Raw genomic sequence first — 22547 nt, 5'->3', positions numbered from 1 at the left:
TGATTGCCCAATGTGTTTTTATAGTTTGCTTTGTGTTGGTTTAAAAACTGTAGTCTAATCTTGTCACTAGGTTCAAGTCCGTTGAACCCGCTTTTGTACATGCCACCATCTCTAAGTATCTGATGTATAGATAATCAGTGCAAAAAGACAATGGGAAAAGTTAGAACCACTTTTTCTGCCTTACATTAAACATTCTCTTGAGCTGTATGTATCGTCACAGTAATGAGTTCCATCTGCGTGTCACCATCTTTATCTGCTGAGAAATAGCATTCAAATGTTCTGAGTCCTGAACTCCCTTCAGAGAATTATAAAAAATATGTAGCTAAAAAAATAAATAAATTAGAGGCTTATTTTTGAAGCCCAGCATCACTCTTCATATTCTGTCACCTTACCTGATTCTCCATGAAACAAAGCCCTTCAGAGGGGCTAAGAGAGAAAGCCATTCAATTAAATACAGCAGTCTCCCTTTAGCCGAGACCCCCAGTGGATGCCTGAAACCATGAACAGTACTGAACCTTATTTATAAGGTTTTATACTAAGTTTTTTCCTATGCCTATGATAAAGTTTAATTTATAAATTAGGTATAGCAAAAGATTAAGAATAATAACTAATAATAAAATAGAACAATTATAATGCTTTACTGTAATAAATATTATGTGAATGTAACCTCTCTCTTTCTCTCAAAATATCTTATTGTACTGTACTCACCTTTCTTCTTCTTGAAACCTATAGATCTGAAAATGGAGAGAACTACTAAGTGACTCATGGCCAGGTAGCATAGAAAGTGTAGCTATGACGCATGAAAGGGTGATTCATGTCCCAGGCGATTTGGAGTGGGAGGGTGTGAGATTTCATCATGCTACCCAGAATGGTAGACAACTTAAAACTTCTGAATTATTTCTAGAATTTTCTATTTAATATTTTCAGACCACAGTTGATTGTGGATAACTAAAACTGAAGAAAGTGAAACCACAGGTAATGGGTGAGTATTGTAGTTTATAATCAACACCCAGAATAAAGTTTCCTAATATGATTTTATTCAATTTACCTTTATTTAGTGTACAACTGGATCAGAGAGCATCATAATGAGGAAACTAAAGCCATTTAGAATTTTCACATGTACCCTTAGAATCATAGCGTTTCAGAACTGGAAGAGCCAAAGCTAATAAAATGGTTAAGATTAAGTCACTCATTTAACATGTGTAAATGAGCAGTAGTGGGCTTTGTTTGTCCTTCACAAATACTCTAGGTTCACTTAGGGACTCACAACTTGACGTAAAAAGCAGGGAAAGTTGTAGAATAAGACCACACAGACAAAAGATGGCTGACACTAGAAAGTAAAACATTTGACCAAAACATAAGGAAGGACCTTACTGCAGATAATCTGTGGCAAATAATTCTCCAGATCACAATCCAGTAGGAAATTTGCTTAAATTACAAAAGATATTTGTATTGAATAGAAGAGCAACAACAGCGTGGCATTGCGGTACGTTGTAGGGGCTTCTACACTATGAAGTATGTCAAAGCCAACTGAAAGAGCTCCCAATGGTCAAAGCTGGAAAAATTTGAGAAACAAAATAAGTAAAATAGTGTTGAATTATAACTTAAAGTACAAAACAGATGTCCATGAGTTCATCTGTTACAAATAAATGATTGAGTAAATAAATAAATAGAGGAGAAGCGACACTCTCCAACGCAGAAGAGTTTTAAATAATTGATGTAGGAGGCAGTCCACCTTTAAGGAGATAGAGCATAAGAATCTCTGTTCTTTAAGTGTGGGCTGCTTATAATGACTTTCTTTCAAAGAATACAGTATAGAATGAGAGGGAAAATAGTAACTTTATAGTGGAGAAAACTAACAAACACTACCTCAAGTAAGGTGATGAAGGCATACATCAACAGTAATAAGTCATATTGACAGTATAAACCCTTGATACGATGTGAGGAGAAAGGCACTTTGCCTCTGCTGTCTTCCCCCCAAAATATATCACCTCAGTCTACTGAAGAGAAAAATATCAGAAAAATCCCAATTGAATGAGATTCTACAAAATAACTGACCAGTGCTCCACAAAATTGTTAAGGTCATCAAAAGCAAGGAAAGTCTGAGAAACTGTTACAACCAAGAGGAGCCTAAGGGAACATGACAAATAAATGGCATGTTGTACCCTGGAGGGAATCCTGGGACAGAAAAAGAAAATTAGATAATAACTAAGAAAATCTGAATAAATTATGAACATTAGCTAATAATAATGTATCAACTAATTGTTCTTTAATTGTGCCAAATATAATAATGTAAGATATTCTTAACAGTAGAAACTGTTTGTGGGGTACATGGGAATTCTTTTTACTGTTTTCTCAATAATCCTGTAAATCTAAAAACTGTTCTAAATTTAAAAGTTTGTCAAAAAAAAAAAGTTTGTTCCTCCGCTCATAAGAAAGGATAGAGTAATAACCTGTCCTGTGTTCTCACACAGTATACACAATTCTTATTAATCATAGAAAGGAAAGGACATGATCATCTCTATTTGGAGTTGCCTAGATATTAATAATTTCAAAACCTAATCATGGAGAAATTTTTCTACATGAAATCTGGAGCCAGCCATTACAAATATTATCGAGGCCATAATACTTTCCACATTACTGGGGAATAGTCTCATATTCCATGGAGCATATTTTAAGTTTTCAAGATAGAAGCTTCCATGTGTAAATCTCCTAATATTTTTTCCCCACTAGTAATGAAGCCTATATTTTTGTCATGGTCACTATCCCCTGGCAATCTATTTTTCTCCTGGATAGTCTCATGGATTTTTTTTTCCAACAGTGGCTGCTGTTCAAACTTACATAATAGAATTGTCACACTTTATAAACTGTGTTGAATATTCTGATCCCTTTCATTTGAAGAGGTCCTCTATTTCATGCCCAACTAGCTTTGAGGTCCTTCTGAGATAATCAAGTAGTCATTGGCACCTTGCATGTAATAGCCACTGCTGCGTGAAGAGTTCATAAATTCAATTCTTTGTGCAAAAGCCATGAAAAACAGAACCCTCCAGCTTAAATCACTTGCAAGCTATTCTATTAGATTTCTGAGGCTGACCCTGATAAACAAAATTTGGGAGGAAATCTTCTATTATTGATTGTATAATATCAGTTGGCATAGATGTAAATTTCAACAACTGCATTCTCTACAAAGTAATATTATACACTAGTTTTTCAGGCTACTTTTCATTATAGTGATGCTATTTTAGTGGTTCAGCTACCTCACTGATTTGTGATCCACAGTCCCTGCAGCCTTAGATAGACCATTGTCCTGATTCAGTGTGATAATATGATCTATCCTGAGAATTCAGTCCACACTGTTATTCCTGCTACACATCAGATGGTGAGTTGCTGTTGCACATCCTAAACTAGTTACGAGTTAGAACTCCATCCAACTAGTATAGATTGCCGTTTATTTATGGCTGACCTGAGGCTGTTTCAGACACAGGTGACTCTCTTTAACTTGATCTAATTGAAGTCTTCCCATGTTCTCCTAGAAAGAAGTATTACAGACTCAAGTTTTCCATTACCATGAACATTTTATCTATAAATCTCACTCTGAAGCCTGTGATGTTCCTCTAAAATGCTTCAGTTAGAAATATCTTTTTAAAATATATATTTCTACTTTATCAGAGCCACATATCTTCCTTTATCAGTATCAAAGCACAACAAGAAATAAAAATGTAATCATTCTCATCTTGTCTATTTATCATGTTCCATGAAGCCTGAGTAACTTACATTTTACAAGCTGTACATTTTTAATATCAGTTTATAATCTTAATAAATCTAATTTTTTTCGAGAGCTAGTTGCTAATTTATAAATTACAGAAATTCCTCTTCAATCATAGTTAGAAAAAAAATTATGGAAATAATTTCATCTCTATGAATACATGTTTCCAAAACAAATTATTTCTAGTATGTAAAGTTATCACCAAAGTGTTCTCTTTTATCATTACTTCAAATATTATTCAATTTTAAAGAGAATATCAATTAATTTCTAAGCTCTGTGCAACATCTCTTTAACCAAATCTGAATTTTCCAACCTGGTGGGACATTTTTACTAATGATAATAATATTAATACTAATAGTAGTGGTAGCAAAAGTGATGTGGGGGGTAGTTGTAATTGTACAAGTACATAGCACATTCATGGATTTTACCATATGTCAGTCAAGTGCAAATGCTAATTTATTTATTCCTCCTAATAATCCTCTAAGTAAGTATTCTGATCCTAATTCCACTACAAATTGGTTTTTAAACACTGCAATAATGACTCTCTATGGGAAACAATAGCAGCCAAATAGTTGTCATAAGGGATAGGCTATGGATCCATCAACTTGAAGAATAAGTTGCTTCTGATTCCATGCTTCATAGAGCCCTGATTAGAGTATACACCATTATGGTTGAATAAAATAATGCTGCGATTGGCTACTTCATTACAATAACATTATTAGGGTTACAGTTTTTATATATTATTATTTATTATAAACATAAGAATTATTAGACATTATGGATTTTTGCATTTGGTTAAAAACATCAACAATCCTATCCAATTTAAAGACTTTCATTTTCCAAATTAAAGCATAAAAAACATTTTTCTCAAGAATGTACTGCCCAGATTAGATTACTGTAATGCATTTAAAATAAATTAAATTTATCTGCATTCATTTACTATTAAGGCAACAGAATGAGAGTAGGTCTCCTTAAAAGAATCCACATTTAATAAGGGTTGTCTGACCAAGTAGAACATCTTACTATCTAGAACTTGAGAGACCTCTGAGATGTTTGGAAGTAATTTAGGAAATCAAGGATATAATTAGCAGACCATAGGAACATTGAGTTTATACAATATCAAATATCCTGCTGATTGAACATTTTCATTTTTTTCATATTTCTTAGACATTCTTGATATCCTGAAGACACATAAAATAAAAAGATATAATTTAAACAGATAAGAATTAACTGGCAAGGAAGAAAAGCAATCAGTTCAATTATATAAAAATGTTCTTCAGTCAACACCTAACTGAAGTGCAGGCTTGGTGCTGAATTTGGGGAGGTTGGTAGTTGACAGGAGAGCAGATCAAGTATCTAGCAGCTCTTCATCCTGTTGCTTTCACCCCTACCTCCAAATCAGCCTGAATATTTCAGTCTGGAGTCTATGCTTATATTCTCTCCCCCAACAGATAATTGATAGGTAATGTGGACTCTATTGCAAGCAAATAAACAATTAATTTATAGCAGAAAATCTTGAGACAGCTGAGAACCAGCAGTTCTATAAAAGAAAGACAATAAACACAATCATCTATACCAGAGGAAAGCAGCAGAACCAATAGAATGGCCAAAACAAGTCCTTAAAATACAGATCTAAATATCTTTTAAAATATAAATTATATAATAGAAACATGAACCAAGAACAAGCTACTATTAAAAAAATGGAGATAGAATAAAAATATAGTTATTTAAGTAAAATACTCAATAGCTGGTTAAATATCAGGAAGGTTATTGCTGAATAAGCAATTAGTGATACGGAAGAATGGTGATACATGAAAAAATAAAAGAGAAGTGAAGATATATGAAAGAAAGAGGCAAACAATTTTAGAATGGAGAAATTAAATAAGAAATATTAGAAGATGTAATGACTGAGTTTAATAAAAATTAAAAATACATAAGACTTGAATTAAAAAATATTATCAAGAAAAATAAAATAAATATATTATGTTGAACTTTTCAATCATTAAAGACAAGGAGAGAAGAAACAGATCACCTACCTAGAAACAATCAGATTATCACCAGAAATTGCAATCATAATATTGGATTTATGAATATAGTGGAGTAATAAGACATTCAAAATGACAAAGGAAAATGATCTTTATTCTAAAGGTTCATATTTATTTAAAATAATACTTAAGTTTGAAGGTGAAGTAAAAATATTCACAGAGCATGGAAAATCTCTTTAAAGAACTCTTGCATCATGCTGTCAGGGAAGATGGAAAAGAAATACAGGAAAAAACAATGAGATATAGTAAATAATTTCATTATGTAAAAAATTTAGTAACATGTATTTTTGTTTAAATAAATAATTTTTAAAAAGCATGCAATATTCCCTCCTTCTCTGTTGTTTTGCTTTCCTTGGTTTCAAATACCCATAGTCAACAGTGGCCCAAAAATATTAAATGGAAAATTCCGGAAATAAACAATTCACAAGTTTTAAATTGTAAGCTATTCTGAGGAGCATGATGAAGTCTCACATCATCTTCCCTATCCTGTCTGAGACATGGATCATTCCTTTGTCCAGTTATCAGGGGTTTGCGATGTCCTAGATAAAGATAGGGTCCCCTGGCAGAGTGTGTTGCAAAAGATGAAAGAAACACACACACAGACACAGGAATAATTTTAAGAGAGCGGGGAAATCAGGGGACCATCAGCACTTCGGTGCCAAGATGGCAGCGACTGAAACCCAGCACTTGCTTTTTATTCTCTTTGCCATGCTGCAAAATACAACGATTTCATGGAAAAAATCACGGGATACAATGAACAAAAGTCTCAAGGCTCCCCACCCCCCAAAATCACAAGGTGTCCTAGCTAATTACCTTCTACTTTCTAGAAGTAAAAACACATAATTCTTCAGCAGGTACAACCTATCCCAACGGTAAACTAACTAATTTTATCCCAAGCTCAATCTATGCACATAGATATCAACCTTTAACTTTGGTAGCTGTGACCCATTTGATCAAGGAACAAAGAAACTACATACTTTCCACTGGGAAACTAGTTTTACATTAACTGAGGAATTGTTGAGAGAAAAGGAGAGAAGGAGTTTGGCCAAGTGTTCTAACAATGGAAGCCTTAAGACCCTTTTCCCAGGCTGACATGTTGCAATCTACCTCTACAGCCATGAAAAGTTTTCATGTCAGGCCCCTCTGCAGCTTTTCATGCATGAGACCCCTTAGGCTCTGAGGTTGGAGCATGCTTTGCTATACTCCCAGATCACTGATATATGTTCCCCTACTAGACAGTTAACATCTGCCCTTATTTAAGGCTTCTGCTCAGGCAATTCCTTCACCTCCTCTCCTCTAACAGCCTCGGACATAGCATCCCTAAGCCCCAGTGGTCTTAATCCCACCATCCGGTGAATACACACTGGAATCTACTCCGTAGCACTAAGCAGCTATCTCAGTCATCATGTCAACAACTACCATGGTACTACAGTGCTCGTGTTCAAACAAGCCATATTTTATTGACTAATGGCCCCAAAACAAGTAAGAGGAGTGGTGCAGACAATTAGAGTATGCCAAAGGGAAGCTTTAAAGTGCTTCCTTTAAGTAAAAATGTGAAAATTTTTGACATAATAAGGAAAGAAAAAAAATCATGTGCTATGATTGCTAAAATCAATGGTAAGAACAAATCTTCAATTCATAAAATTGTAAAGAAGGAAAAAAGAAATTTCAAGCATAGAAAATATAGAGTTTGGTACCATTTCAGGTTTCGGCCATCCACTTGGGGTCTTAGAACATATCCCCTATGGATAGGGGGATTCTACTGTATTTATGAGAACTAAAAACTGATACTTCATAATATGCCAACAATGTGGCCATAGAGTCAAGGAAGGATGAGGAACCAAAGAGACATGGTAGCATATTAAATTTCTTATGTTACTAGGGTAAGGGGCAAAAAGTATGGAGAAGCCATATGTTTCATTTCTGGTTAGAATGGAGTAAATTGTGTTGGACTCATCCTGCTTATTGCAAATTTTAACTCTGATAGGATATTAAAAAACAAATTTTCCAAGCATAGAAGAGTAATCAAAGCAGGTAGAAACTGAAGGGACTGTGACTCTTGAGAGAAGAGAAGTACACTTGGTGAGACCAGTTTTCAACCTCAGAGAACGCTCCAGTTGGCTGCGTAAATGGGGGGGGAGCTCAAGCAGAAAGCAGCAGTTTCACTGGGATACAGAGTCAAAAACTGGAGTGGAAGACTGAATGGAAATTAACAGAGCAAACCCGGAAAAGAATGGAAACCCAAAACCCAAAACCTACATAAAATTCCACTTCAATCTTCGATTGACTCTTAAATTGCATGTGCCAGGGAAGTCTCCTAGGCACTAAGTGAAAAGGCTGCAAGAGCTTCTTTCCTGGTTCCAGAAAACAAGGGTTATAATTCAAGACTTAACTAGTTAAAGAAATCCCAGAGGGTTGCATCTTATCAGAAAGACAATATCCCAGGAAAAGCAGCTCTGCCCCAAGGTAAAGGACAGCACTAAAATGGACCTGCTCTTAAAAGCCTAAAACAAGTTTTTAAAAGAATAGCAGATCTGAAGACATGTAACAGCCTAAGCATCAGAGGAAAAAGACAAAATTCAGAGTACTTAAAATGTAGCCTCCGCAACAACTAGTATATAATTTGGAAAATTGCTATTAATTTTTGAAATTACCCCACATACAACAAAGCAAGAAAATTTTACCATAAAAAGAGAAAACATCAAAACAAAAAGTAGTTACTAGAAACACAGACACAGTAAACAAAATGGACTAAAATGGCTATGATAATTATTTTAAAGAATTTACCAAAAATGAGATGGGTAGAAATGGTGAAGACAGCCAATGCACACAAAAGCTAGTACTATAGTTCTGATTTTGAGGAAAAAAAGGCTTTATTGCAACAAAGGGGATCAGCCAACAAGGGGACAAAAGACATGCTTAAATCTGTCTCCTTGCTTTAGGGTCTGGGGCAAGTTAATATGTTCAGAGGGCAAGGGAAAGGATTTAGGAATGTTTGTATGGCAATGTCTGATTGGAGGGCTTTACATTTGACCATTTATAATAAAGTGTGTTGAGGCAGATTTTAGCCCCAGATCTTCCAGGCCAATGGACCCTTTGCTTCTGAAAGAGTTCTGGCATTCAGGTTTTGATTATGTCCTGGTCTTCTTGGTTCTCAGGGAAGGAATTGTTGGTTCTAGTGTTGTTAGAGGTCAAAGTTTTTTCTATTTTGCATGCCCAGATGACCTAACTTACAGTTTTTGGCTCTATCATATCCACCAGGTAACTCAACATTTTGTTATTAACAGAGTAGGCCTGGTTTGGTCTGGTCTCATGGTTAAAGTAACTTCAAGACATATGTAGAAATTCTGAAAAAGAGTGAGATAATATTCTGAAACTAACAAATAAATATGTGAAATAGAAGATTCATTGAATAAAACTTCTACTTCTGACTATCAAGAAATAGCTGGTACTAGACTTACATTCCTACTAAACATACACACACACACACACACACATTTTTTCATACAGCACAGAAAAGAATGGAAACAAATGAGGTGAGCCCTTAAATTCCCCATGTTTTAGCCCAGAGATAATTTCTAGACCACCCCACAACCACTGAATTCTCATGAGTTGAGGGAATTAAGAGTTGACTTTGAGGAAGCCAAGATGGATGATGACTGCTATATTATTTGGAAAATTTAAGGATTTATTTTGTAAACCACGGACAACCACTAAAAAATAAAGGAAAGGAAGAGATTTGGCTAACGACAAGAGTGGAGATGAATGAAATAATAATATAAATATAAGTAGGGTAATTGTTATTTTCAGAATTGCATAAAGACTTTAAAATAATACAAACCTGGCTGAGATGTGGCCATTAGGAAACCTCACTTTGCTTCAGCTTCCTGAACTCTTAAATTAGATTAAACATATCTATCCTTATGTAATTTGATATGAGCATTCAAAGAAACTTAAAAATATTGGAGCTATTCTTATTATTAAAATTGCTCAGCAATGAAGCAAGATACCAATGTATGGTATAAAAAAGTCTGGACTAGGATCCAAAGTCCCAAATCACATCCTAGTTCTTTTACTTCCCAAAGACATCACTTTAGGCAATTCACTTAATTTTTTTTCTGGCATCATGTATACAATCATAGAATGCCTTTGGTTATGGCATTCTATAGTTGTAAGCTAAAACCATATTCACTAAAATCCAAGACACCTTATTGTCATTTCTTTGTCATTTTCTTAAAATTATTGTGCTTCCTTTATGATTATTTGTTGTTCTTAACCTATTTTTCTATTGTTTACTCTATAGGTCCAGAATGGAATTTCTAGAATTTTATAAAGGATGATCTCACCTTCCAAGAAGTGAAAATTATGGTGAGAACATTGACACTTCAAAAAGAGCAAAAGCAAGAATTAGACAAGGCGTACTCCCTTGGAAATTCATACCAGCATGTGTTTGAATAAAGTTTATTCATTCATTGGGTGTAAAGTGGATTCTGACTTGAAAACCACAGAAAGTGAAGAACGAGAGTGTGTATTTCAGGAAACTCGGGTAAAGAGTTTTTTTAACAATCCTATATTTCAGATTCTGAATCTAGAGGTACAAGATTCACAATCTGCAATATATCTAATTAAAATGAATATAACTTACGTAATTATTCTGATTATAAACAATGTTGAAGTAGAGTCATATCTGAGGAATCAATCAGAACCTATCTACACATGACTACCTCACTTCTATGGCAACCTCAGCAATAGTAAGGAAAACCAGGATCTTCTAAATAAGCCATAAAATTGCCTGATGACATATATATCTATGAACCATAGCATGGACTAATGCTTTTAAATTTGGAGAACACTCTTGGGAAACTCTTTACATAAGCCCTATACTCTTTATTTTAAACCAAAAACTAACAAATGTGGTTATCTTAAATTCAAGGCTAGAAATAAGGTCACTACCAGATAGCAGTTGTGAATATCAGGTGCACTGGTTAGGTGTCATAAAATCACCAACAAAAAGAGAAAAAAAAAAAACTTTGATAAAAATTTTGTTGTAAAGCTTAAGAGTCTGGGACCATTTGTATAAAGGTAATCAGCCTCAGTCTCAAAGTTAATACAAATAGACCCCAATAATCATCAAATGGTACATTATGTTTATTATATTCTCTTCCAAACTCCATAAAGATAAATATATCAATTTTTAAACTTTACCTTAAAATGTAGAACACAGTAACAAATAACGACTTTTACAGGAAGAGGTTTCACTTACATGAGATGCTTTATTTCTATATAATGTCATAGACATAACCCATTATTTCATTCTTGCACTGACTAAATGTCAAACTCTTCAAGTCTGTAAAATTAACCATCAGGGTTTTAAATGCATCTATTTGCATGTTGCCTTAAGACAAACAAAGGTTGGCTTTACCTGTTTGTCTCCTCCACTAACAAGATGAGAATCTTTGCCTCTGTTGTTTACTATAATATTATATCCATAGTAGCTAAACTTATAAATTTATGCTGAAACATAGTAGATGTCTAATAATTTTTACTGTTGGTTTGTTGTTCCTGAGGAATGAAAGGGTATTAAAAGCATGTCTTGTGATAGCTGCCTACAATACTGATTTTAACTTCACAGCACCTTTGCTATTTAATATTTAAGCCTCTATTTTAACATAGTGGTAAGCAAACTTTCATAATTAGAAATTTGTTTCCTAACAAAATTAATAAATATGAATAACTAAAATGACAACTAAGGAGAATGGAATAAAATAGTAGCGGAACTAATTCTAATGTGATTTCTAAAATGTTAAGTAAAATCAATTATTTCTCTGCATATACCTGGTAAAGTTTCTTTTTACTTTGTTTTTGTTTGTTTGTTTTTGTTGCTTTGGGGGGTTTTGTTTGTTTTGGTTTTTGCTATTCGTTTGTCTTGTTTTACCTTGTCTTCTCTCCCTTCAACATTTAAATAATTAACTAGGCTTTCCCAGTGTACATCTAAATAAAACAATAAAATAATGGACAGATTTGATTTCAAACCTGTTGGTTGTACATGAATTTCTTCATGTAAAACACATGTGTATACAAACACACACTATACACAGTGTTTATGTTATTGGAGCAGGCCCTTGGGCTCTCTGTGACATAGAAATTAACAAAAGGCCAAATGGGAGTGACAGACAAGGCCTTTTGGGCTGATTTTTGAACAAAAGAGAGACAGCACAAAGGCAAAAGTCCCCAGGCTGGCTCCCCGAGGGGAGTTCAGAGAGAGTTTAAAGAGGCTTCAGAGGGAAAAGAGAGACATGTAAGCATGGAGAGGTGACAATTTTCTTGCACCTGATTAGTTCTATTACAGGTTTCTTCATGCATGGCATAACTCATTAGCATGTTAAATCTCCACCCCAGGGGCGATTTCTATGATTAAAATGAGATTTTAATGAGGGAAAAGTCAGTGTAAGGTCAGTATGGGGTCTTTTCTGGCTTGAGGCGGTTGGATCCGGATAGGTTGGGTTCTTTTGTAGCCAGGTGCTTATCAACCTGTGTCAGAATCTTGCTCCAGTGTCTCTGAAAAACGCTACACACAAGGTTATGCTGTCCCATGTAGTCTCTCTTGATCAGAAGTGAGGCCTGAGTCCCGCCCCTCTGCTGTCTCATATATACAACACTTTAGGACTACTATATAAGACACAAAATAAAGTGCAGAATCAAAAAAAAAAATACAACAGATTTTAGTAACCAAATAAAATGGTTAAAATACTAATTATTACTTATTTCATCTCTACTACTGTGTTTCCCCGAAAATAAGACCTACCCATAAAATAAGCCCTAGCAGGATTTCTAAGCATTTGCATAATATGAGCCCTACCCCCAAAATAAGACCTGGTGATGGGCGTGGCTACGCAGCATATCTGCACAACCCATGCATTTCGTCGCAGAGTGGTAAAGAGGATGAGCAGCTCTTCTCACCTGCCCCATCGTGACAGCTACTATCCCAGAGGTGACCGGAAAGGTGCAGGCAGCCCCACCAATAAGGTCAGCTCCCCCTGACAGGTCCCGGCCATCCTGTATGTGCTGCAAGATGACGCTTTGAGGGGAAAATAACACATCCCCTGAAAATAAGCCCTAGGGTGTCTTCTTGAGGAAAAATAAATGTAAGACCCTGTCTTATTTTGGGGGAAACACGGTATATGCCAGGTTATCTATCTATCTATCTTCATTTAATCCCCACAATAGTCCTGTATTAGTTTCCTATGTCTGCTATTAAAAATCGCCATAAAATTAGTGACTTAAACAACGTAAGTTATTATCTACAGTTCTGCAGAAGTCTGACATGAGTATCATAGTACCAATCTCAAGATGTTGTCAGGGCTATATCTCTTCTGGAAGCTTTAAGAAAGAAGGTGTTTTCTAGCCCTCACCAGCTTCTAAAAGATACCCACTGTTCTTGGCCTGTGGTCCCCTTTCTCCATCTTCAAAGCCTGCAACTTCTTAACTCTTAGACTATTTTTCCATTTCCCTCTGACTCTGTCCTTCTGTTATCCTTTTCTAATTTTTAGGACCCTTTTTCCATTTCCCTCTGACTCTGTCCTTCTGTCATCCTTTTCTAATTTTTAGGACCCTTGTGATTACATTGGGCCCACCATGATAATCCAAGATAATTTCCTTATTTTTAGGTCAGCTGATTAGCAAACTTAATTCCATCTGCCACCTTAATTCACGCTTGCATGTAACCTAACATATTCACAAGTCTGGGGAATAGGACATGGACATCTTTGAAAACTATGGGATGCATACTTCTTCTAATTTGCAATGATACTGCATTTTAGTGTGTTGCTTCGGGATGATATGCAAGGTATTTAGTTTCTCGGTGCTCTTAGGATTCAAATTTGTGCACACTGAAAGTATCCAATGAACATAAACTCACAAAAGGTAGTTGGGCATATGTTGTTTTAAAATAGGAAATACAAAATACATATATCATTTCACACTTTGGCTGTCAACAAAAGCTAATTTTACTGTCATATAAGAGTAGTATTTGTTGTAAATCCAAAAAGACTAAACCATTAACTCCATTAGGGTTGGCAGGTATCATATTGTTACTAGATAAATCTGAAGTCTGCTTTAATTGTCACACTAATTTTTCACAATAGAAAGAGCATTAAAGTTGGAGTTGACTAAACCTAGGCTTCAAATATATCTACCCCTTACTAGAAGAACAACTTTGGGCATGTTATGCATAGTAGTCTCATTAATGCAATAGAGGTAATAACTCTCTCTTGTAGCAATTTTGTCATGAATAAGATACTATGTATATAAGTCATCCACCACAATGATTGACACATAGTAATTACCTACGCACACTCTGAACTTCACTCATTAGGTGCAACTTGACCAGTACCTTTCATTTGTGAATTTGCTGTTCATTAACCAGGTATCCTGGAATAAGCCATTTTACCTCTTTGACTTTCATTTTCTTTATCTATTAAAAAGGGACTTTAAAAAACTCCATTTGTCCTGAGAATTAAATGAAATCCTGAATATGAAAGCACTTGTAAACTGTTAAAAGCCTGAATTAATAAGTTATCCTTGGACCATTTACTGGTTTGAAGCTCAGGAATACTTAAATCTTAACTTTTTATCAGTGTTCCACATATCAGAATACCAAGGGTCAATAAGCTGTCTCATTTTCGATTCCAACATTGCAGAAATATTAAAGCAAAACCCAAGAAACATTTCTGAGCCAAAATGCAGAAGTTTTTCCCTAGGCTTCTAACACCAATTGTCCTCGTATGTAATACACTCTAACAAAAAAAAAATTCTAGGAACTGTTCTCCAAGAACATGTCTGCAATTTCAAGCAGACTCACGCTGCCATCTGTTCCTTCTGATAAGAGACTCATCTGTCTGCTGAGAAGGTAGGGAAAAGGCTCACTAAGAAAGAATAATGCAATTCTGCAACCCCAACAGCCTCGCTGTGTGGCTTATGGACATGCACCAACTAATTAGGGGTCAAACCAACATTTTTAGGATGTATTTGGATAGGTAGGATTTGAATTCATTGTGACTGCACTCTAGACAGCACTATATACAGCTACCAGTGTAATCTGGACAATGAGCCCCGTGTCTGCTACCTTTCAGCAGCAAGGCATAATGACAGAAGTGTGATTAAGGGACTTCACCTATCTCAATGGTTTTTATGATCTTAAAAAGCTGAAATAAGAGTTGTTCCAACATAGACAAGGTAATATGTGTGTGTTTGTATGTATGATGCAAGAATAACAATGTAGCTTTCTCATAATAAGGAAAAATCTAAAATTAGACTTATTTGAAATGATCCAAACAAAAAGTCTTTCTCAATTTAAAATATTTTGCAGGACTTTAATCATTAATAGAACTATTAAACTGTATAACCTATACACTTCATATTATGTCAACACTGTTTATTGTTAAAAAGCAGATTAATTAACACACATATGTATGGCTATATATGCACAGGAAATTCCTGGAAGTATACATTAAAAAAAATTGAAAATAGAACGTACTTATGGGGGGTGGAACAAAATTTGGATTGGTAGGAAAAGTTGTACAGGAGAAATTTCAACTTTCACTTTTTACAAATTTCCTTCCTGTACTCTGATTGTTTTAAAATCCTGAATCTATATTAGTTTATATAATTAAAGAACACTTACCTAATTAACAAAAGAGAATTGGAGATTAAATTCTAATTTAATTTAATCAACCTAATTTTAAAGTAATTTCAAACTTGTAATCAGGAAATCAAGTCAGTTCTCTCTCTTCTACTGATAGTACAATTGATATTGAGTCAGTTCATCTAAATGATCTTCCTTTATCATTGATGAAATTGGAAAAATATAATCACATCTAGTCCACCTTTCAGAGATGTGTTATGGGTAAAATTAAATTAACTATATTATAAATTAACTGTATTATTACTGTCATCATGCTAATAAACTGGGGTCATAAATCTAGCTCCCAAGTGATGGAGGCAATTTTGTATATATTCAGATGAAAATTCCCATTTGCTTAGATAATTCAGACAATGTACAAACAAAATCAGCTATTCATTCAAAATACAAAAATAAGATTTTTAAATGAATGCTATATGCTAACAATGCCATATAATATTTATACTTTATAATAGCTGTTTCTTAAGTTTTTAGGGACAAGTACTTCATGTTTGATATTATTGTTCAAAATTCCACATTTGACATTTCTTCCCCTTAGCACTCATTAGAAAAGACTAACAAAGAAAGAGGATAAGAATATACTCTAGGTATTTCACTTTTACCTCTATTATTTTCCAGCTTTTTTCCCCAAAATATTATAGGAGTACAAATGTTTTTGGTTACATATATTGATTTTGTTATGCTTGAGTCAGGGTATAAGTGTGCTGATCACCCAGATAGTGTTCATTGTATCCATTAGGAAGGTTTTCACCCATCTCCTCCTTCCGTTCCTCCCTACCTGATTTCCATTGAGTTTTACTTCCTTCTGTGCACATGTGAGCCCATCAGTTAGTTCCAGTTTAATAGCAAGTACATGTGGTGTTTGTTTTTCCATTCTTTAAGTACTTCACTTAGAAAAATGGTCTCTAGTTTCATCAAAATTGTTGCAAAAGGTCCTAATTCATCCTTCTTAATGGCTGAGTAGTATTCCGTAGTATACATATACCACATTTTGTTAATCCACTCACAAAATGGGTACTTGGGTTGATTCCACGTCTTTGCAATTGTGATTTGTGCCACAACAAACATTCAGGTTCAGGTGTCTTTCTGAAAAAAATGACTTCTTTTCCTTTGGGTAAATACCCATGATAAAAATCCTCAACAAACTAGGCATAGAAGGAACATGTCTCAAGATTACAAAAGCCATACATGGACAAACCCACAGCCAATATCATACTGAATGGAGAAAGTTGAAAGCATTCCCACTAAGAACTTGAACAAGACAACGGTGTCCACTGTCACCACTCCTAATCGACATAGTGCTGAAAGTCTTAGCCAGAGCAATTAGGCAAGAGAAAGAGATAAAGGATATCCAAATTGAGAAAGAGGGGCTCAAACAATCACTTTTTGCTGATGGCATAATCTTATATCTAGAAAACCCCAAAGACTACACCAAAAAACTCCTGGAATTAATTGATAAATAAATTCAGCAAAGCCTCATGTTACAAAATCAATGCTACGTATCAGTGCACCAAGAATAGTCAAGCTAAGTGTCAAATCAAAAGACTTAATACCATTCATAATAGCTACAAAGAAAATAAAATATCTAGGAAGAATATATTTAACCACAAAGGTGAAAGATCACTATAAAGAGAACTACAAAATATTGAGGAAAGAAATTGTAGTCAACACAAACAGATGAAAAAACCATATCATTCTCATGGATTGGTAGAATTAACATTGTTAAAATGTCCATATTACCTAAAGTGATTTACAGATTGAAAACAATCAAAATATCAATGTCATGCTTCACAAATCTAGAAAAAATAATTCTATGCTTTATTTGGAACCAGAAAAGAGCCCAAATAGCTAAAGCAATCTTAAACAAAAACAACAAACATGGGCAGACTTCAAACTATACTAGAAGCCTAAAGTAATCAAAACAGCATGATATTAGCACAATAGAGACATAGATCAATTGAACAGAACAGAGAATCCAGGTATAAAACCATCCACATATAGCCAACTGATCTTTGACAAAGCAAACAAGAGTGTACACTTGGGAAAAGGAGCTCTATTCAACAAATGGTGTTGGGACAATTGGATAGCCACATACAGAAGACTGAAACTGGATCCATATCTCTCACCACTCACAAAAATTAATTCAAGATAGATAAAATACTTAAATGTAAGACATGAAACCATAAGAATTTTAGAAGAAAATGTTGGAAAAACTCTTCTATTAATAGATATCAGTCTAGGCAAAGAATTTATGAAAAATAAAACTCAATGGCAATCACAGCAACAACAAAAATAAATAAATGGGACTTGATTAAATTAAAAATCTTTTGCACGGCTAAGGAATTAGTCAACAGAGCAAATAAACAACCTAAAGTGCTAGTAACCAGAATCTACAAAGAACTCAAGCAAATCGGCAAGGAAAAAACAAACAACCCCATTAAAAAGTAGGTAAAAGACATGAACAGAAGCTTTTCAAAAGAATATAGACAAATGGCTAATAAACATGTGAAAAAATACTCAAGATCATTAATTATCAGGGAGATACAAATTAAAACCACAATGAACTATCACCTTACCCTAGTTAGAAAAGCTTTTATTAAAAAGTCCAAAAACAATAGATGCTGGTCTGGATACAGAGAGAAAGGAATGCTTACACACTGTTGGTGAGACTGCAGATTAGACTCTTACCTATATTTTAATCTGTTTTTCTTCTTAGTAGAAAAAAAATTCCAGTTCTTGTTTTGTATTTATGAAAGACTCCAACATGCCCTCTCAGATTTTAGCCTGTAAACTGCAGAGTTAAAGAAGGTCATACTTATCCATTTGGTCCTTTTCTTCCCCCTTAATTCTTTTCTCCCCAGCTAATTTTGAGCTTATCATGAAAATAAAAATCAGTACAATGAATCAATAAAAAAAAAATCAAAGAATCAACCAATCCTGACAGCCTTGGCTTCATGGCTTCTGCTACAGATAAAAAATGGAAGAGATATCTATTTGTTTCAAGGTAGAGAAAGACAAAGTCAATGTAGCCAACAGAGAAAATCCTCACAAAGTATACAGATCTGTTACCATATGAGGTTCTGCAAATGTTTAAATCATATTGATTCCACAATAACCATGTTTTTGTTGCAGCAAGTAGTATATATACATATGTGTGTACATTTACACATACACACACTTTTTTTAGTTTCTTGAGTTCTATACTATAGTAGGTGTATTGTGAAGATAAAAGAGAGTCATCACATTTCTAGCTGATTGTATGTATACTATAATTGGATTGTTGTATGCTTTGGTAAAAAATGTCAAAATGGAGTAATGGAAATAATAATAGCAAAAATGCCCCATGCAGGGGAAAGTGTCCCTCTTCTTTGCACAGGTTTCTAGAGACTTAAAGAGAACACTTTAAAGAGAATACTTCCTCCCCAATAGTACATTCTTTCCTTACAGTCAATGACAATCTAATAACAATATAATAATACCTAATATATTTCTTGTATCTCTCCCTAAATGAGGCCGTAGCATTTTGCAGCTGTTTTCTCATAAATCTCCTGATTTCTGCGAGCTTTGGCGGAACTATGTGTTATTACATTCATTTTCTTAGCAGAATCAAGGCATAAAGAGGGGGTGTACATTCCAAGGAAAACAGCAAGATGGCTAGAGGGCTTAAACTTCACCTCGTGAAGTCAGTGATTTTTGTTTGCTAGTTTGGGACTTTCACATAATAACTAGATTGATGACCGCTTTGTGGTTGAGATCAGTGCTTGAGATCCGAACATCAGCATCGTCTGGGAATGTATTAGAAATCAGACTCTGACCAAGACCTACTGAATCATAACATGCATTTTACCAAGATAGCTAAATGATTTGTATGCCCACTGAAGTTTGAGATGTAAGAGACTATTATATTTAAAAGGCCTAATAAGTTTTAAAAAAATGATTCTTACACATATGTGTGGCAGGCACTGGGTAGCTATTCACCAAACTCATTTCTCTTTCTTTCTGAGCACATTGAGAGATTACATTCTCTCTTGCAGTTAGTTGTGACCATGTGATTGAGTTTGGTGGATTATACTGGGTACAAGTGATAAACGCTCCTTTTAATCCTAGCCTACAAGACCCTGTGCTCTTTCTCTCTCTTATTCTTATCTCAATGAACAGAATAACTAGGAAAGGAAAGCAATGAAGTTAGAGAGACTTCAAAGCTTGGATCCCTAAATGACCATGTGGAGCAGAGGCCCTCACCATCCCAACATCCAGCAGCCTTGGACTATGTGTGAAGGAGAGTGAAAATTCTCTTGCATTAAGCCATCAAGTTTTACTGCTAATCTGCTAGAGAAGCTGTTATCATTGCAACCTTTTAGATATTTTGACAGGCAATTATTAAGTTTTAAATATAGTGGCTTGAGGTATGATACGGTTAAAAGAATGCTAGGTAAATATTATTAGGCTAGCTTTGGTCCTTTTAGCTGAATGAGTGAGTATAGACTTCTTAGTTCCTTTGGACTCATTTTCTGTCATGTTTCTCTTCTTTCATAACTTCCTTATTCATCTCCTTAAAAATCTATTATTCATATCCTCTTAGATTCTAAAATTCTTTATCTTACTTAATTATTTTCATTTTAAAAGTCAGGGAAAATTCAGAGAAAAAAAATCACTCATTATGGTTCTGGTTTTGTAGAGGCACAACAAGGCCCCTGGTCTGAGTTATTACTTATGAATGGCACTGGGGAAACTATGGCAATTTATAACCCTATTAGCATCCCTTCCTCATTTTTCTTTTTCAAACTATGTTTAATAATTCATGTATCTATTTGGAATGTTTGTTTACTTAGTATTTATTATAAGTAAACTTTTTCTACTTGTGGAAAAAGGAGAAATCCCCACTGGTAGAAAAACTACCTCTTCTGATTGACAGCATTTTAATAAATGATTTATAATTAGCTCTCTGATTTCTTGTTATGACTGGTCTCTTCAAACGCACCACAGTTTCAGACACAGATACAAAATATACAGTTTCTATTTCTGATAGAACTCTGCAGTCTCTCTCGTGTAGAAAATGATCTAAAATGGGAGATCATTATTTACCTTTTTACAAATATTTCTCTGTAGAATAAAGCCATCAAGCCAGCAATGTCTGATTAGGCACTAGACAGCTCAAGCCATTTGCCAGCCATTGTCTAATAATGACATTGTACTTGCAGATTTAGGGATTTAGTACAAAGAAGGGAAATTAGACATTAATAGAAAAAAAATTAAGAATTTTCAAGAAATTAGGGGTTTTTGAGGAAAAGAATAAAATTGAATACTAGATTCTTTCTTTTATCATTTTTACTTATTAAATATTCGCAAATTAAAACATAAAACAACCAGTATAGTACCAATCATAATTAGTGTAAAGTGATTAGTTTATTCTATTTAAGCTAAATTAATTTGGAACTAATAAGAAAATAGGAGCATGGTGAAAGTTTTGAGGTTAATTTTTTTTACTATTATGGAAGTTGGCTGATGTTTTCCCTTTTTGAGTTTTTAATGTAATTTTAATCCTTGTTCCAAGCTTTTAATTCCATGCTTATATTAACTTTCCTCAATATGCAATCACATAAAAAACTTATAGTAATAAGTGAGATCTTTCTATGATTTCATGCTGAGGTTACTAGAAATACTGCAAATATTGTTGGTCAGTCGTTATGGAACATTTCTCAAAAAGCTTCATTTATTGGTGTATAAAGAGCTAGGTACTTCACAGCGCAGGTCTTTCCTGTAAAAAGTAAAATCCTAGTTGTGATCATTCATTTTAGATATTTGTTTTAAAAATAAATTCACTGAATATATTGTGCCTTGTGGTTCGAGGGTATGAGTTATTTTGGATTAAGTTTGAAATTCTAAGGCTTTTTGTGTTTTTTTGATTACTTAGAGGTTTAACTCCCCCCAAAACCTGTGGCAGAAAATATACTGGGTTTTATTTTTTAAATAATTGTCAAAGAATAGTAAGGGCTATTATTTTCATAATAATAATACCAATATTCTGCTTGAAAGGAAATGTAAGAAAATCTAATCAGGGTTTTGGAATTTAAACTCAATGCTGCCACAAAAATTGATGGTATGCCATTGAAGACTTGAATTTGTTGTTGTTTTTCTTCTTTAGCAACCTATAACAAGTAAATCCCTTTACTCATTCGTAAGTTCCTCATTTGCATCTTTTAATTTATATTCATCTAATTTATTGCTTCCTCTTATGCCTTAGGATATCTAAACACATTATATACCATCCGCTTCTTTCTTTTTTTCCTTTCTGCATACCTTCCAAAGTTTAAAAAAAACCCAGACATAATTCAAGCCATCACTTTCAGATGCCAACCCCAGAATCATCTTCTTCTTTAGAGCTGTTACTCTTCCTGGAAATCTGCCACTGTGGGTCAGCTCTTCATGATTTCAAGACCCTCCTGCTCAGGTCATTTTGGATGAGGTGGCCTGCACCAGGACTTTTTTCTAACCTCTCACATTGCCCCCTTGCTCCACACCCTCCCTTCTCCCCCTACCCAAACATATAAATTCTACCTCATTCAGCAGTCATTCTTAAAGTTTTGGTTCATGAGAACTCTATGATCCTCCCAGTAGGAAACTGAAAATTTTTGACACACACACGATTCTACTTGTAATTTTATTAAGTCCACAGACTACTTAAGGTATTTTTATTGAGTTCTGGCTAAAAACCTCTATTTTAAATGGTTTGACATGATTGCATAATTAAGTCTTGCTCTTTAGCTTCCTCCCTAGATTGGAATGAACACTCAACTGTTCTGCCTGACCTTCTCAATATGATCAGATATTCAATGATCCTCTGATATCTGATACATTTCAGATACTCAAATGATCAGATAGGACCTGGAGCATGCCACCTGACAATGAAGCAGGATTGAAAATTACTTCTCCCTCTAAACTTCATGAGAAATAGCCACATTGTCTACTCAGAGCCTGTCACTACACAAAGCTGATGAGATTTACCCAGTCTTCTACTGGAACCTTTTTCCTTTCC

Source organism: Microcebus murinus, chromosome 17 (assembly GCF_040939455.1).
Source record: "Microcebus murinus isolate Inina chromosome 17, M.murinus_Inina_mat1.0, whole genome shotgun sequence".
Classification (NCBI taxonomy): Eukaryota; Metazoa; Chordata; class Mammalia; order Primates; family Cheirogaleidae; genus Microcebus; species Microcebus murinus.
This window is presented reverse-complemented; position numbering follows the sequence as displayed.